Genomic DNA, 19,247 nt, shown 5'->3' on the forward strand with positions numbered 1-19,247 from the left:
TCTGTGGGAGGTGAGCTTCTAAGTGGAACCGCGTAAGTCTGAGAAGTGGCACCAATGAGCCAAGTCCCCCCTGCTTTGCCTCTGTCACAGGAAAGATGGGAGTGAGCAGGACACAGCAGAGCCCAGTCAGCTTGTGAGAGAAGCTGGGTGGGCCGGCAGAGGCCAACCACAGGGCCACGAGCAGAACCAAGGGCTTCATACTACAATCTGCCTGAAGGCTGGTGGAGTTTGGAGCAGATCAGTGCTGTGTTCAAGACACGAGAAAGTCCTGATGTTCCCAAGAAGCAACACAGTAAGGAGTTTGTTTCCACCGCTCCCTGACACCCAGCGCTCCTCTGCAGAGGCAGACATGCCTGCCTTGGGGAATTCATCCAGTCTAAGCGTATGCACGCAATGGGTAGCTCATGACACACTGCGCTGTGCTTTCCTGACTGAGCCTACATCCTGGAGATGGTTCCATGTGGGTACACGGAGCCCCTTTTTAAGGGCACAGAGCATGTGACTATGGATGCCCTTACCAGCCAGCTTTTGGACTCAAAGCTGCTCTAACAAGCAAATGGGTGGTAGGCAGCCCGAACTGTAGTAGCATCCTCCAAGATGGGGTCTTTGAACCTCAGTTCCCCAAGGGGGAGGTAAATAAAAGGGTCAGTGATCAAATAAGTTGGGGAGAGACCAGGTTAAACAAAGTTGAAAGGTTTTTATTCTGTTTTGTTTCTCTTTTCTGTTTTTACTGCAATTGTCTCTGAGAAAAAGTAGGGCGGTCCGAAGTTTATTGGGTCATGGGACCCTTTGTTTCTTCAGAGCTCCTTGGGCTGTTGAGTAGAACACATTTGGAGACACTGGAGGGCAGAGCAAAAACCTCCAGCAGCAGCCCAGGAGAGGAGATGGGACCCAAGCGTGGGTGGCGTGGCAGGGGGAGACAGAGGTGGCCGCGCCTGTGGCTGCCATGCTGTGGGGCGTGGAGGACAGGGCAAAGGGGTCCAGATGACTCCGGGGTGACCAGCAGATGATGTATATCTGTGTTCGGAAAAACATTCAGCTGGGAATAGATTCAATCATTCAGCACAAATACAATACAGGACCTGTCCAAGGGAGTGATGGGGGAGGCTTTGGATGAACTGCTTTCAGAAAATGCTCTTGAACTTCAGATTGTAGCAACACATCTTTAATATCCAGCCCTTTCTTGGAGCAAAACACACACCTGGGATCCAGACCCACTCTGCCTGCTGACTCTGCTAAGCAGAATTTAAAGATTGTCAGGGGTGTGGAGAATAATGAATGAGCACAATCTTCATGTTTTTACGAATAAATGCTTTTAGTGTTTCTTCAAGGTTGACTATTTTAAGTGTTTGCATTTAATCCTTCATATTGAAATAAGTCAGTTATGATGTTACTCTTGGGGGAGAAGTTGAATATGGGGGTGGGGGAAACAGAAGTAACCTAACGTTTCCTGACTACCAAATGAATTCAAGACTCTGGGCCAAGGCGTTACCCCACTTAATCCACATAACACCTGAGCTGGTAGATTATTGCTCCCATTTTACAGGTGAGGTAACTGAGGCTCAGGAGCTCAAATAAACTGTACTCCATCCTAAAGTGGTGGAACCAGACTCTTAGAACCTAAAGCAAAATGACTTTCCTGAAAGTCCATAAGATACTATTTAAAAATTATCCCAACTGCTTTAGGTTCTGACATCACCCTAAAACTCAGCTGTTCACTTAAAAGGATACACCAGGAGGGTCAGACAAGTATGAATGTCAATAAATGACAACTAAGAAAGAAGGATTAGAAACCAGGGCTGTTTCTCAACATGCAGCTATTCAGGCCGTGATCGCCATGCAGGAAAATCTTAGGCACGGCATCGCTCATTTGGGACGAGTGCTGGATTTTGACGGACAGGGGTGCAGATGCTGTGCTCTGGCACTGATTGCATGAACCTGTTTTAACTAAGAAATTTGCAAAACAACTTATTACATGTCCTAGGTGCTCTGGGCAGAGGGGATCCAAACCACACTGGGCCATGGGTGGAGGCAGAGGAGGGGGGAGCAATTGGAAATGAGCCAACACCCCCAAAGGACGGCCCCTCGGCCCACGTTGTGCTTGTTCCATCTGAGCTACAAAGGAAAAGCAGCAGCAACATTTAGTGGTTTCCTTTTCATTTTTGGAAGTGCAGCATTGCAATTAAATGGAGGAACTCCTGAGGGTAGAGAAGGAGGCTTAGGGTTTTGGCACAGACTGTAATTGCTGAAATTTTACTGCTGAAAAAAAAAAAATCACCACTACAAACTGAAGCTTCTAAAGTTGAACAAACACTTATTCCGAAAGACCAAAAGGCAAAAATCTACCTTTTCCTACTGAAAATCTATAGGAGTCTCCTGTTTTGAAAACTGAAGGAGCCCTCGCGGAGAACACCACCCAGACTGGTGGCAGAATTGGCAGTGGCTGAGGTTTTATAGGGAACTTAACATATGCTCAAATTGAAATTTATTGGGTGCTTACTTTATGCCAGGCAATGTGCTGGGCCTGAGGGAGACAGAGATGAAAGACTTTCAGGGGAACAGGCAAGCAGTGACAATCGAATGCAGCATGCACCAGGGCATAGAAGGCTTTGGGGACACAAATGAGGGACATCTGATTCGGAGTGAAGATTGGCAGGCCCCCCAAAGGAGGTGCCCAGGCTCAGTCATAAGACAGAAAGACATTAGACAGAGAGCAGGCGGGAGGCGTGGCTAGTCCAACAGGGCAGAGGGAGTATGGGGTGCCCAGTGCATTGCCTGTGATTGCCAAAGGTGGGAAAGCTGGGCTTGTGGGCAGGAGTGAGGGGAAAGGAGGCTGAAGCAGAGAGCAGATCTCGGGGGGACTTACAGGTTGGGTCGACTTCATCATAACAGCCCGGGAGAGCTGGGAGGGGGTCAGACGACGCTAGAGGCTGTGTTATAGAAAAATCTCTCTGGTTTCTTGGATTGATAGGGGTGAGACTGGAGGCAGGGAGGCCAGGAAGGAGGCTGGAGAAGACTGTGACCTAGAAAGATCCATCTCACTGTAGCATGGAAGTGGACTCATGGGGGCAGGCCTGGAGACAAGCAAGCTGGGAAGGAAACTGCCATTGGGGTTCAGAGGAAAGATGGTGAGGGCCTGAGCCAGGACACAGCAACGAGGATGGAGAAAAGGGGAGAGATGTGTGGGGGATTTAGGAAGAAGAGATGATAGGACCTAGTAACTTATGTGGGGATAACAGAGAAGTTATGGGAGACGCTCCGCTGTTCGGCTTGGGTGAGTGAATAGAATGATGCCACTCAACAGCGCGGGTACCAGGAGAAGGCGCAGGTGTGCCATGAAGTTAGGTGTGGACATGGTGAGCTTTGTTACGGCACAGATATCCCGTCTCCAAACTAACTCCACAAGGAACATCCTTGGATACACTAACTTGGGCCCAAACTCCACGCTTCCTTTTCTCTTCCACAAAAGTATGCCCCTGCCCCACTATCCAGGGTCAGTCTTTCCCTGACCTGACTCATATAGACTCCTCTCGGGCCCTTTGCCTATACCATAAGCTTGTCCACCCGTCTTTCCAGGGTTTTGCCCTCCTTTAGACGACATCCTCCTCCTTCCTTGGCTCACCTCACATGCAGACATGTTCTCTTGGGGCTCCTAGAGAAGACAACAGGGCTTCACAGGGTCTGAGGACAAGTGGGAGTGAGAAGCTCAGGGAAACATGCGGGAGGCGCCAACCTATGGGATCCCCGTTCCTTCATGAGAGCCCTGCAGGCTTTTCCTTCTCATGAATTACCTCACTCCAGCAATGAAAGAGAAGTAACTCAGATGGAAAATCCATCAGGCGAGGCCCATGACAAGCAGGTGCCACCCACGCATGGGTTTCTACTAGAGGAGACAACACTCTGCCCTGTTATCCTGGGGCATCTAGGCAGTTGTCAACCAGAAGCCTCAAAGTCTTTTGTCGCCTTTCCTTTGTGGAACCATGGAATCTCCACTGGCGAGTGTTAAGTACCATCAAATCACATGACCCCGTCTACCTGGTCAAAGGAAGAGCTGCATTACTCTTTGGGGGACTCAACACCCAGGAGGACTCAATTCTACGATCCTAAGTAAGCAAGACCTGAGTACCATGCAGTACCCGGAATTAGAAAACTACCTCCCAGCTGCTTTTCTCCAAGAACTGAAGGATTTTCATTGCTCTTAGCTCACTAGCAGCTACAGTGGCAAACTAAATGAAAACAGGAAGGGTTGACCTCACTTTAAATCGGCAAATAACACAGAAGGTCAGCAAATAAGCTGCTAGCATTAAGCCAGATAATTGGTTTGGGAAAAACCCTCTAAGTGTTGTTTAAAGAAGCCTCAGGATTTTTTCTTTTTCCAAACCTGTGATCTTTTTGGCTTTTCCACCCTGTATCCCTTTCTCACTATTTCTCTGCTCTCCACACCCAACTCCACTTCTGTGTACGATTACCTTGCGGGCACTGTTAGAAACGAGACATCTTCAAAAGCGAAATGGCTTTTCCTTTATCTCTATGACCCTAATGATTAGAATGGCAGCTAAAATGTTATAGGCAAGATTATACTTCTCATCAGCTTGAAGATTTGTTAAAAGCAAACTGAGGGATACGCATTTCCAGTCATAATAGAGTAACACTGAAGATCTACCCTCCCTCTGAGAACGACTAGCAAAGCTGGGCAACACACACACACACACACACACACACACACACACACACACACACCCTGTATGAAGTTTTCAGGGAACTCTCAAGCCGAAGAGAAGGACAGAACACTGAGGTGACCCCAACTGGCCGCGGCACTCTTCCCCTGAGCTGTTTACAGACTTGTAAGCAGTGTGAAATGGGAGGCGAAGAAATGCAACGTGAAGTGGTGGCTAAGAGACCAAGTTCTCGAGTTTCTGACAGTCCTATGAGTGTATGAAGACAAAACGTAAAGCTCAGTGCTAAGGCATCTGGGACCTGAAGGCCAAGGTCCCCAAGGGAAGAGGAAGCACATGGAGGCGAGTCCACACCACATTTACTCTCAAGACATCTGCTGATTCCATAGCAGCCTTGGGCTATGAGACTAAGAAACCGGGCAGAAGACGGTGACTAAGGTGCTGAGAAGACAAGAGAAGATGTATTTAACTCTTGATTGGACACAGCAGGAGAGAAGACCAGTGATCCAGAAGGTGAGTCCGTAGAAAATATCCATATTAAAGCATAGAGAGGAAAAAGGATAAAAAATACAGAACTAAATGGAAGAGACATATAGGCACCAGTGAAAGGAATGACATATTTATAATGATATAATAAATAATCTTTACAGTTATGTAAAACACCTAGCAAAATGACCTGCATCCTGTAGGTGAGCGATAAATGGTGGCTAGTATTATTTTTCCATAATTCTTTAAATGTCAACTTTGATATAAAAATCTGTAAAAAACTGCCCTGTGGCAAAATGAATCCTCATCATGAACTGTGTATGTCACAAGAAACTATTTCCCATTCCGCAAGAGGTAAACCAAGGCACTGTGGTTTCATTTCAAGTCCTATAAGTTAAGAAATAAAGAAACATTTAAATTAAAACCAAAGGAGAAACTTCTAGAAATAATTTTTTTTAAACTTTATGAAAAGCACAGCTGACTATCATAGTCTTACAAGACTATGGGAAGAGACAGAGTTTTACCTTTGGATGAGTTCAGTTATAAACATTGACTAGAGAATGAGAGCTCTGAAAAACAGCAGAATTTAAAAAAAAAAAACTTCAAAAATCCTGTCATGGGAACAGGAAATAAATGGGGAGCAAATCAGTGTATCTTGTTTCCGAAAATTTCTCAATGAGATTAGAGATTTTAATTATGACAACATATACATTACATAGAAATGGATATCATTATTAGTCTGAAATGTATGACCCTCGGGCAAGCACCAGTGCTCAGGAAGCGGAGGAAAGCCTCAATTACTCTTCAATAGACATATTTGCATAAATTATCGATGAAAATCACATAACCTCATGGATGCTTTTTCCTCTTCAAAGATAAAACAACAGCTAGTGGGATAGATGGAGAATGGTTTGCTTTTGTGTTTGAGGGTGTATGGGGGGTTGTTTCTTTACGCCATTGACACATTTGTATGTTTTATGATTTTGTTTTGTTTATTTCCTCTTCTCTGCAACCATTCCAAAATATGCTAATAAAAGATTAGAGAGTTTGACAATTTGGAAACAATTTTCTAAGCGTATGCCACATCCTTTACAACGTTCTTTGCAAAGAGATGTTAATTACATCATAGATAATTACATGCATCATATGACAGCTAAATGACACCAGCTGGAATTGGCCCAACGTGGAGAGTATCCAGCCTGTATGGGCTCCAGGGGAAACTAAATTTTGGCTTCCCGTCTAGTGCTCCTCCCTCTCTCTTAATTCTCTCTCCACCTCCCATCCTCACTGCGGGAGGTGGCTTTGGTAAAAATATTTGTAGGTGAGGAAGAAACTAACAGAAGAAAATGTGACAAATGTAACCCACAAAAGAAAAGCAGCCAGCGCTGCCCCAGGCAGGCTTTCTTGCTCCACCGCCCTTCCCCCACATTGCCTCAGCCATCAGTCCTGCACCTAATCCGTGTGTCCACCTCAATGCTCCCATTCGGACAGCTGCTCTGGGAGTAAACAGGGGTCTTTAACTGCCACTCAGTGTGATCTCTGCCTGTGAGTTGCAGGAGAAGTGGGAGAATGGGGAAGGGACCCACTGGGCTTGGCCAACATTTGAAAATCCTGGTGTGCAAACCTCCTCTCCCTTCTTATTGACCTACTAAAGCAACGTTTCAAGGAAGGGGACATAACTGACCCAAGTGCCTCGGCTAAGGTTTGACTACTGATCCACGTGTGCCTCTGCTCACACTGTTCCCACTCCCTGCGAAACATGATCCACATTCAGGGCTCAGCTCAAGGCTGCCCTATGAGACTTTCCTTAAGGATGCCAGCCCTTGAGCCATAGCCCCGGGGGACCCCAGTGTCCTCCTGACACAACTTGGCACTTAATTCTTTTCTGTCTTTCATTGCTTTCTTTCCTTGATTCCAAGGACTTCCCTAGCCTCCCATTTAAAGTTTCTGAAGCTGGGATACATCTAGCCTCAGATAACATATGTATTGTAAGAGGGTTTCTCCTCCCCAACCCCTGCCTTAAATACCTTCATTACACTGTTAGCAACGTGGGAAGTGAGGGAAGGTGGTGCTCGCTGCAGGGTGAGCTATCTCACTGGTAGTAACGGACTGCAGGCGCTGGATCTCAGCTCTGCCTTTAGCTCCCCATGTCTCTTGGACAATACTGAGCGTGCTCTTGTCTGAAAGGGGGATGTGCAGCAGCAGTGGCCAGGACACAGCCCTCAAGTGAGTGCTGGGGATGACAGGTGTGTGTGGGGGGATGGTTGGTGGAAGGGGGCACGGACAGACATTACAGGCGACCCTCCAGAAGAACTTCCCCTGGGTTGCCTTCGGCCAACACGTGGCTGCTGTATTCCTGTGCCAGGCACCATGTTAGGCAGAGGGAAGCAGAGAGGAGGCAGGCAGGTAGGAGGGTGTGAGCAAAAAGACTATAGGCAGAGGAGAAGGTGCCCATTCAAGAACTGTGGGAACCTACGAGAGGGAATTGCTTCTGACCCAGAGTGGGGAAGGAGTGGAGTGTTGAGTCCTTGGAGAGGAGGTGGCTCTGGAAGAAAAAATAGAAGTTCCACAAGCTGATGGGAGAATGAAATAAGGGCTATCGTATAAGTTGGCGGAGATAATACGGAGGTCTAACAGACAACTGCTTCTCTGAGGATGGGGGCAACAGAGAAGGTAGAAAGCAAGGACTTCAATATCAGACTGTCCTAGGTCTGAGAGAGTTCCAGCTCCATCTCTTACAAAGCATATGAAGTTGTTCACTTAATCTCTTGGAAGCTGGTTTTTTTTTCAGATGTAAAACAGGTTGACAGAACCAACCTTGCATGACTGTTGTAAAGGTTGACGATGACAGACATCAAGCACCTTGGAGAGCTCCTGGTACTCATTGAAAGTTAGTTTATCATCATCATCACCACCACCACCACCTGACAAGGGTCTGTGGGGGCAAGGTCAGAGGGTGAGGGGCAGGGAAGGGCTGCAGACAGGGAAGGAAAGCAGGCCGGAACTAGGTCGCAGAACCTCCGAGGCCAAAAGAAGGCCCTTCGCTCTGTGGGCAATAGACTTAAAACAAATTTTAAAGTCAACTTCAGGATAAGAGCCCCAGAGGTAATCTGAAGCACTGACTCGGGATGGAAAGGGAGGAGGACAGGGTCTTTACAGGGCTGGTGCACCCATCCCCCAGCTGCATGTCAGTTGCCATCAGCTCACAACCACCTCTATACAACACTGTCCTTGGTTAAATGGGAGCCACCTCATCTAGGAGGTTTTATGCCCTACCCTTCCCCACGAGCAATAACAGACTGACATGGGGGTACACAAGGGGGTGCCCCTTGCCTCAAGGTGGGACAAGTCTGTGGTGCACTTCATGCCCCAGAGCTGCCCTGTGGGCTGAGGCTGGTCTCCAACTGAGACACCATCCTCACTCAGCTCCTTTCCCTGCCCCATCCTGCTCCCCTCATTCCCTTCTCCTGAAAGCACCCCCTCAATAAATCCCAAACAAGCGAAATCCCTTGTCTCAAGGTCTGCATCCATGGAACCTGACCTTACACAGTACCTCAGCGATACCAAATTGGGGCAGCAGGAATTCATAGCTACATATATGTAATGATATACAGATAAAATGTGGACTTGGAGGTAGGGAGAGACAGAGTCCCCCCTTGCTCAACATCTGACCTCAACCCTTTGGCACACCCGAGGAGAATCCCTGGTGACCACCTGGAAAACCTGCATGATGAAGATGAAAACACTGAAGGCCAAAGAGGGGAAGAGACTCCCCAGGATCCCAGAGCCAGCATCCCTCTTCATTCTGCACCTCTGGACTCCATGCGGGAGTAAGAATACAGCAGGGATCAGACAGGGAAGCTGTAGCCCGGGAGTCTTTGAACCGAGGTGAGGAAGGACGCGACCTATAGCCCTGTGAATCCCAGACTCTTACTGGAAAGGAAATGTGGCAGAGAAGGCAGCATTATAAGAGATGCGAATGGTCTCGAAAGTGACCCAGTCAGGCCCTGAAAGTTCCCAGGAGATGCTGGTCTGCAGGCGACAATTCCTCCCTGTTCAGACTCTGGCTGTCAGAGCCAGCGTTGAGTGCACAATGTATTGTATAACGATCTGTCCTTGTGACTGTCTACTGCCAAACTGTGAGATCACAGACGCACAAGGGGCAGAAACCAGACTCTCAAGGCAGCTAGTTCCACATCAGGTCCACTTTGAAAGCCATAGATGTCAGGAGGTTCCCACATTTAGCAGACATCTGTTAGTGCCCCGCCCAGATGCCCTTTAGTAGCTGGAGCCTCCATTCCCTAGTGGCTACAGCCATTGGCTACTAACAGCTCACATCTACAACCTTCTCAGGAGGACAGCATATGGCTGATGGGAGTGGTCTCCTCCAGAGATGCCCTCCACATGATGCCTCCACACGATAGGCAGAAATCTAAGATGACCCCCTTAGCCCACACCCTTGTCTAACCCCCTCCCTTTGAGTGTGGGAAAGACTGTAAATATGACAGACATCATGCCTGTGATTATGTGACATTATATGGCAATGGTGAAGGGATTTTTGCAGATGTAAATAAAATCCCAAAACAGCTAAATATGAATAAATCAAAAGGTGTATTACCTGGGTGGGCTTACTCAGGCAAAAACCCTTTACAAAAGGGCTTAGGTCTTCTCGAAGCTAAGAGACTTGACACAGGAGAGACACTCCTGTTGACCTTGAAGAAGCAAGTCACCATGGGCTCTAGAGCTACAAGGACATGAATGCTACCACCAACCACACGAGCCTGGAAGAAGACCCTAAGCCTCAAATGAGACCTAGCTAACACCTGGATTTGAGCTTTGAGGCCCTGAGCAGGGGACCCAGCTGGACTGTGCCAACTCCTGACCCACAGAAACTGTGAGATAATAAGTGTGTGTTGTTTTCAGCTGCTAAATTTGCAATTTTTTATGTAGCATAGAAAACTCATAGATGCCCCACTCCCCTGGCTCACTGATGCAGTGGTGTAGCAGCCCATCCTGCTGGCCTCTGGGTGGATAAGCTCTGTGGCATGACTCATCCTTCCAGCACTCCCTCCTGGGATCAGGCTGAGGCTCGACTTTTCCTGAGACCACATCCCTACTCAGCCTTGTTCCTGCCCCATTCTGTTTCCCTCCTTCTGAGAGCACTCCCCCCAATAAATCTCTGGCAGTAATCCCCATCTCTGACTCTGCTTCTGGGGAACTGGATGCAAGATGCCATGTAATAAATTCCATACGGAATCTGTTGGTTGCAACATCCTTAAACAGGTGAGAAAGGCTAGATAAAGTGTGAGCGATGGCCCCGAGCTCACCTAAGACCAAAATGCAAGCAGATCCACATCAATACTGCAGAAGCGTGGGGATTACACGCAGGTTCTCATTTTGACCATTTCTCTCCATTACTTTCAACTCAGAGATTTACTTTGCCCTTCTTTGTATTTAGTCTCAAAAATAACAGAGCTAGCTAGCACTCCACTAGTAAGTCTTAGGGCTCAGGGGTGGATTAAAGATACAGATCAGCCCCAGGCCTCCTTTAAAGAAAACGTTTCATTCATTCATTCATTCATTTATTCATTCATTTATTTATTTATTTATTTATTTATTTATTTATTTTAGAGCTGTTTCTGAAGCACCTTTGCGTCTAGAACACGAGGCACTGAGGTTTACAAAGTGCAGTTAAGAGCTGGGACTTGGACTATCGCGAAATTAATAACGAGCTTCTCTGCCCGGAAAAGTTGATAATCTATTACCACCCCTTACATACACTACACACTTTTTGGTTTGTTTTCCTACTTTCAATCAAAATGATATCTTACACCAGAGGTTCTGAACCTAGAAGAGAATTCAGGGGGCCTGTGAACTTTATGGAGAAAAAATGTATGCCTTTCTTTTTATGAACTTCTAACTGAAATTTAGCATTTACTTTCATTGTAAATGTAGGGAGCAAACCACAGAACTATTAAAAAGACCCATGACTGTCATCAGTAGAAATCTGGGTTATTTTCACATCATATTGCAGTTGTAGAGACCTTTAACTATGGTTTACGTTCCTCAGTACTTCAATTATTTAATGCATTAATTTTTTTTTAAAAAAAGGTATTACCATACCACAAATGCGGGTATTCTTTTATACATTTTGATAGCTGAATTTCAATACAATTGGTTTCTTTATAATTCTATGTATTTTATTATATGTACTTAGAAACTTTCCAAGAAGGGGTTCACAGGCTTCTCCCAACTGCCCAAGGGGCCCATGTGCAAAAAACTTTCAAGTTTTGTCTTAATGGTAAATGATATAATGAGAGAGACCATCCTGTGGTTTCTGAAATGCTTCAAGATATGCTTCAAAAACTGCAAAAAGAATCATTATGTTGTTTCGGTCTTCGTAGGTTGTATGAACTCCCTGGTCTCAGCAGTTAAAAATATACTGCCCATTACATTTTATGACAGGTTCAACGCCTGGGCTCAAAATCACCCCAAGACCCCTGGGGTTTTAAGAATTTGGTCCTGGATAGATATTTCGGGCCAGGGTAGAGCAAAGCTGCTTCGATGCTGAGAGGTATATGAAAGCATCTGTTTCCCTGTGTGAGTCCATAAGAGGGAAAGGGGAGAGAGTCGGGGCTCTCTGGGCCACATGTAGTGTTCACTGCTTTCACAAAAAGAATCCTGACCTTCCCAGGGCAGGCCTGCTGCTTCACAAGCCCTGAGAGGGTATCTAGAAAGCGGAGAAGCTTGCCCTTGACCTTGGTGGTGTGTGAAAATCCTGAGCCATGACTGAAATAAAGAAGAGAGTCAAAACACCAACCCCACAAGATTTCTAAGTTACTTAAACCACAGTAGGCCTATCTGCTCAGCTTGGGGACCAACTACCAGCGCAAGTGCTTTGAACAGTTTGCAGCTTAGCAAGTGAAGAAAGTAGCTCCCTTTAACCCTGTAATAAAACAAGGTCATTAAAATTCCTGTGACTTCCATCAAAACTTGTTCGCTCTTTGGTCTCTTCCATTCTCCTTCTTGCCACTCCATTTCCACTGGTTTTGACAAGATAACCAACCAACAGCTGCCCTGTTGTTAAACTCAATGGACACTCTCCCTCTGTCCTCATCTTTCTTGACCCCCACAGGCATTTCTTATAGTTGAATCTCTGCTTCTTGCAACTCATCCTTCCCTGATTCCCCCAGGGGTGGCTCATTTCTCCTGTCCCCACTGTGCCTTGTCCTTTCGAGATGATATCTAAAGCAACGCAGGACATTTAACGGTTAACGAATTCCTCCACCACCAGCATCACCAGCAAACTAGACTGAACTCTTTGGGAGCAGAGGCCAGCATGGGACAGAGTAGACAGTCTCATTTACTGAGACGTCCATGAATTTAAATGGACATTTATCCAAAAAGTAAGGCACTGGTGAATTTGAGATCACCCCTCTTAAGAAACGTGGCTTTAGTCAATAGATTGATCCTACACCTACAGTCAATGCACAATATACATTTGAACATCTTACTAAGCATTTACTTAAAGTATTATTTCTTTGTTCTACATCACTTCCTTTCAGTTTTTATATCTCACACTTCTTTACTGCTCTTCTTTTCATATCTCCCCTCCTTTTTAACCTTGGCCATTTTAAATATCTTTACTCTCAGAAGAAACAATGTCATACCTATCCACGAAAGCCGTATTAAACCACTTAATAAATACCTTTTATTACAACTCTTAGCTAGAGCTTTCGGGTTAACTAGGTACTATGAGATCCTAATTCAATAAAAGGAGACAGATACTCGGTTCTTCTTTGTGGAAAAGGTTGAAACATTGGTAAATGGATGCTCTGAGTGAGGTCTACTTTCATTTTTTTTCCCTTCAGCATGGCACCTGTTACATCTGAATTCAACTAATACTGACCAATACTCAGGACTGGGACACATGCTTTTTTATAGGTTATCTGGTTTAATCTCACCACAGGTATTATTTTTCTCTGAGTGGTGAAATTCAGGCACAGACAAATTAAGTCTGTATATGTATCATTTCAGAGTTCACTAATATGATCCCAAGAGACTGTTCAAGTTGTCAGGAACACAGCAGAATACTCTGAAACTACCATTACATTTCTGGAATCCTCACCAGTAGATAATAAAAAGAACTGAAATCATTTATCATCTCTCCTTCTCATTTCTCCCTCTGATATTTGGGTAAGCCTTATTTCCTTTCCCACCTGGCCATTAGATGGAAACTATGTACAAATTTAAGAAGACCTGTAAGTTTTAATTAAACAATTTAGAGAATGAAAAAGAATCTCATCTTCCTTTTGGTAAATGTAATATTAAACAGCCCTGCCCTAAAAATATGAAATCTATCTGGAAAAGAAATAAAGAAAACAATATCATTTAAATAGCACAAAAACAATAAAATCCTCAGGGATAAATTTAACCAAGGAGGTAAAAGATCTGCAAGATATTGATGAAAGAAAATGAAGAAGACATGAATGGAAATATATCCTGTGTTCATAGATTGGAATAATTAACATTATTAAAATGTCCATACTACCCAAAAGCCATCTATAGCTTCAGTGTAATCTCTATCAAAATTCCAATGACATTTTTTACAGAAATGGAAAAAAAAATCCTAAAATTTGTATGAAACCACAAAAGACCCTGAATAGCCAAAGCAATCTTGAGAAGGAAGAACAAAGCTGGAGATATCATACTTCCTGATTTCAAACTATACTACAAAGCTATAGTAGTCAAAATAGTCTGTTTCTGGTATGAAAATAGACCCATAGACCAATGGAAGAGAGTTGAGAACCCAGAAATAAACCCATGCCTATACTATCAACAATTATTTGACAAGGGAGCCAACAATACTCTTGGGGACAAACAGACCCTTCAATCAGTGGTGTTGAAAACACTGGATATTCACATGCAAAAGAATGAAACTAGATCCCTATCTTATATCGCTCAAAAAAATAACTCCATGTGGACTAAAGGCTCAAATGGAAGATCTAAAATGTTAAACCTCCCAGAAGAAATCATAGGAGAAAAGCTCATTTACCTTGGTCTTGGCAATGATTTTTTTTTTTTTTGATATGACATCTAAAGCACAAGCAACAAAAGCAAAAATAAACAAGTGGTACTACCTCAAACTAAAAAGCTTCTGCTCAGCAAAAAGAACAGAATAAACAAAATGAAAAGGCAACCTATGGATTGAGAAAAACTATTTGCAAACCATATATCAAATAAGAGGTTAATACCCAAAATATATAAGGAACACATACAACTCAACAGCAAAAAAACCAAACAGAGATAAGCCATTCCTAATGTCCCCTGTCCAATTCCCTTCCCATAGAAACTGTGAGCACAGTAAGATGGCTGTTGTTTTATACCATTAAGTTTAGGGTGGTTTGTTACATAGAAGTAGATAACTGAAATCCCCATATTTTGTGATGCATAATTACTTACAAGTGTCATGGGTGGAGATCGTGTCATTCTTTAATAAATCTTCCACAAGAATTTTTTACCTGGCACAGGAATGTGCACATAGGTGTTAAACAACTCTCATTCATTCATTCATTCATTTATTCATTCAACACTTATTTAGAATGCCCTCTGTACAGGGTAGAGTGCACTAGGGATTACAAAGATGAATAAGATATCGTTTACCTCCTAGGGAGTTTACAAGTTTTCTTCAGGTGGAGACAAGACCTGTTTACAAATGCTTCTAACACCAACCTAGTGAGACACAAAGTGCTATGAAAATTCATAGAAAGAAGAAAACTTTCCCTATCAAATTAAAAGATGGATGCAGTACTGGACGGGAGAAGTGTGTGAGTGAGACGGAGATGAGAGTGGGCTACGTGACAGAGGGTGATTGTGTGGACATGCCGGATGAAATAGAGGCAGAAAAGCACAGAGCGTGGCCCACCTCTCAGAAAGGACAGGAAAAGGGCTGATCAATGACTCTCATCAAGAATTTTTTTATTCACGGGATGAAAAGTAAGGCATAATGAATTTAGGGGGTGTTGGGGTAGTCACAAATTTAGGGGATCTTGCCCTACATCTTCGTGCAGCATGACAGGGAGGGCAAAGCATCTTCTGAACATGAAATGTCAACCTCTGGTCCCAGGAACTTGGATATATGGGGTCCATCTTTCTGCCCAGGTCCCTACCTCCCCTAGAGACAGATAACTCGAGGCCTTACAGATTACACTTCAAGGACTACTCTAACCTGCAGTTTCAAAGAAAACCTCAAAGAAACAAACAAATAAATCTTCTAGACTTATAAAAACACACCATAAAAGAGCTGGTCCCGTTAACTATATAAAACAGTGTTTATGTCTTCAGCTTCGTGCCACTGGAAAGTTCAGCAAAAGCCTTTGAATGGAATAGAGAAGGGTCTCCAGGAACTCTAAATGCAGCACTATTTGTACAAGGACAAGCTCGTCTAAAATGATTTGTAAGTACTGACGGGCTACCTGGGTCCCAAGGACAAACCTGTCTAAAATTATTTACACAGTCCCAGTGAATTATCTGGAGTCCACGAACCACATTCTTGATATTACTACCAAGATTATGAAAAGTTTTTGTTTTGTAAGTCTTAGTTGATTGAGCTATTTCCCACTAAATATCGGCCTATTTGCATTGATATTCTATATAGTCATTAAAAAAAAAAGGACAAAAGAAAAAGAAAAAATGCTCAACACTTTCTGGTGTTTGCCTTCAAAGACATTGTCCCAAACTCTTTGTGTTAATAGAAATAGCTGAATTTTATGTTCTTGAACTAGCACTCGTGCTACATTTATGATCTCTTTGATCTTAATGTTTTCAGTGGGTAAATTAATAACACGTCTTATATTGGAAAGGGAAACATAAATGACTGAGGCTTTTAGTCATTACCCTCCTCAATCAAGGGAAATTTGGCCATAATCTTTAAAAGCATATTCTGGAAATACAGCCATAAAGAGCCCAAAGATATCCCCCTACGCACCCAAACCACCTGTTTATAAGCCGAGCAGCTCAAATCCAGGGTGTGAACAAAAATATGCCATGTAGAAAAAGCCATGGCTGCAACCCAGATAATTACCTGTAATTGGAAAACCCTGCTTGGCTTTCTCATGCCTGGTCATCCCAGCAGAAATAAAAATAGCTCTAAGGAATGACCACCAATGGTGAAAACAGGGCTACCCCCAAATTAAAAATGGTTCCTGTTCAAAATGGTTCCTGAATTTTAAAAAAAGAACCAGCAGTCCTTTCACAGGTCCACATCTGCCAGAGCTCCGGCACCCCTAACGCCACTCCCAGGTCCTGGGCAGGGATGTTGTTGTTTCTACCAGAGTCGTTGGGCTTTGCATACCTCATTACTAGGATAGATGGCACCAGACATTTTCAACCACTTGCTTTCCTGGAAAAGTTATATTCTAAATCTATATCATGCAAAAAACTAAGCTGCTCTCCATCCAACATTCATCTGTTATCTTTCGAAAAGCTGCTGCTCTGTAGAATATGAATTAATCCCCCATATGCTGAATGCTGATATCTTAATGTGAGGGGTAGGACTTGCCCAGACATTGAATTCCAGAATGGGAGAGAACTGATGCCACTCGCAATTACTATTCAGTATACCACCAAGCTTGGACACATCATAGACCGTCCTTTCCTCACCTCTAGACTGAAAAGAACAACGTTGGGTCAATGTTTTGTCCTAACCCTGTTTCCCTATCTGCACCAGAGTAACTAACCTTCAATGTTTCCCTCTGTGGACAGGTGAACTACCTGATTTCTGACCATGCGTCCAGGTGTCTCCTGGTCCGGGACAGCAGTGTTAGCTCATTCACCCACCTGCCACTCAGCAAAGGCCTCCTGAAAACTCTCCTGTTCCCAAGGATGTGAGCAAACTCAGAGGGTTCATTCCGCCGTGCAGTTGCTATGGCCCTTGCACAGTGGTCATCATCCCCCAGAAATCTCTCACACAGACCAAGACGTGGGCAAGGGCCAAGAAACCACTGACTTTCAAGCGTCTATGCTGGAGGGGACAACATTGAACACCAAGAGTAGGAAGTGACACATGCCCTTCCTTGGACTGGCCATCCTCCGCAGGCACCGCTGGGCACCCCTGGAGATCAAATGGGAGAAGCTCAGAGCTCAGAGCAGAGACTGGCACGCAGGATGAGGTCCCCTTTGTAGACAGCCTTCTCAAGGAACCCTTCTCAACATCACTTTAATCTCACCCCACGGACAGTGGTGACATACTAAGATGGCAACCTGGTCCCCTATACCTGTCCAACAACAGGTATGCGTCACAGGAGATACTGAGGCTGGTGAGGATCTCGGTGGGTGTGAAGGGAGTCTGAGAGCTTGTGGATTCACAGAACCCTGGGGGCTCCAAGGAGGGGTTTCCATGAGCGAAAACAGTCCTCTAGAACTGCACTGTCCAATACAGTAGCCATTAGCCACACATGGCTATTTACATTTATGCTAATTAAACTACAGCACAATTTAAAATTCAGTTCTTCCGTTGTTCTAGCCACCTTTCGAGTGCTCAGCTAGTGGCTGCTGGATGGAACAGGGCACACAGAGAACGTTTTCACCACAGCAGACCTTCCAGCAAACGTTTGTAAATTGGTCTCTCTGGGAACCCCGAGACCCTCTTGGATGACAGGGCAGCAAATCTCAGCATCTGCTCGGGGCTATAACAGAAAATTACATTTGCAACAGGATATTTCCTTGTAACATAAGGATTCCGAATGGCCCAGACACATAATGAAAGATAGACTTACCATGTTCAAAGCCAAAATAAGTATCCTGTGACTTTACCCTAAGAACACTGAGGTTTTTGGGGGGCAAGAAGATAGCAATCCACCGGACTAGGGGGTGGTGATGGTCCATCAGTCCTCGCGTGCTAAAAGCACGTGGTCTCCTGTCAGTGGGCGAGTGACTGCCGGGAGATTTAATGGGCCTCCATCAGGCATCCTCACATTTGCAGCACGTCATACCTACACACTTTATCACACTCATAAGTCGCCCACATTTGGGTACCAGAGACATGAAGCTAAAAAAAAAAAAAAAAGCTCTACCAGTCCAAGTTATTACTCCAGTAAATGACTCATATAAACGACCACACTGTGTGAGTTTTTCACCAGTCGCCCTCCCTTCGAGAGACAGTGATGGCAGTAAAGAAACAAAAGCATCTTTTTAGCCTCAGGCTGTAATAAAATGTTGCTCACGTAGGGGCAGCTGAGTGATTTTTCCAACATTGCAGGGGTCCACCTCCTTTCAATATGAATCATATTATAGCTCAGATAAGCATATGGTCCAGGTTTATAGAGGACTTTATGAATACTTATTCCTTCCAGAAACCACATGAGAAAATACTTACCCCTTTTTTATTAGGGGTGAACAGTTGAATGCCAGAGACATGAAGAGAACTGCCCCAAATGGCACGGTAACAAAGTGGCAGAAGTAGAACTAGAATTCACGCCAGCTCATTGGAAGCACGGCAATTTCTTGCCTAAGCTCCCACATGACATCTCGTCTCTGGCTTCCTGCTTGCTCTCCTGTCCATTTGCCATGCAAGAACCAGGGTAATCTTCTGAAAACACAAGTAAAGCCACATACCCCTTGCTCAAAACTCTTGAACAGCTTCCCATTGCTCATCTAATTAAACCCACTCCCTGAGCAGGGCCCACCAGGCCCCTCGGAAACTGGCTGCGCATCTCCTCCTACTCCTTGTTCACCACACTCCAACCAGGCTGGCCCCCTGCTGCCCCTCTGGACACCCACTCCTGCCTCCAGGCTATCACATTTGCCGTTCCCTCTGCCTCCAATGCTTTTCCCCCAACACCTAGCATGACTCATCCCTTCTCAAACATTTCACCCTGGTAATTTTCCTCATAGCACCTATAACAATCAATTTCTACTTATTTAGTTATTACATGTTTACTTTCTAGCGCTCCTATTGGATGTAAGCTCAGCGAAGAGTAATCATATCTATTGCATTGGCCTCTGAATACTCGGCCCAGAAAGAGACTTAGTACATGAGCTGAATAAATGAACAAACTGGACAGACGACGGAGTGCTTTCTCAGGC

General features: G+C 44.7%; 1 protein-coding gene across 1 annotated transcript in view; it reads right to left on the reverse strand.

Annotated features, from left to right (window-relative positions):
* Positions 1-19,247, reverse strand: part of ITGA9 (integrin subunit alpha 9) — a 296,740-nt gene that overhangs the window by 142,573 nt on the left and 134,920 nt on the right. The gene's annotated exons all lie outside the window — the stretch shown is intronic.

This window comes from Rhinolophus ferrumequinum, chromosome 17 (assembly GCF_004115265.2).
Source record: "Rhinolophus ferrumequinum isolate MPI-CBG mRhiFer1 chromosome 17, mRhiFer1_v1.p, whole genome shotgun sequence".
Taxonomy (NCBI): Eukaryota; Metazoa; Chordata; class Mammalia; order Chiroptera; family Rhinolophidae; genus Rhinolophus; species Rhinolophus ferrumequinum.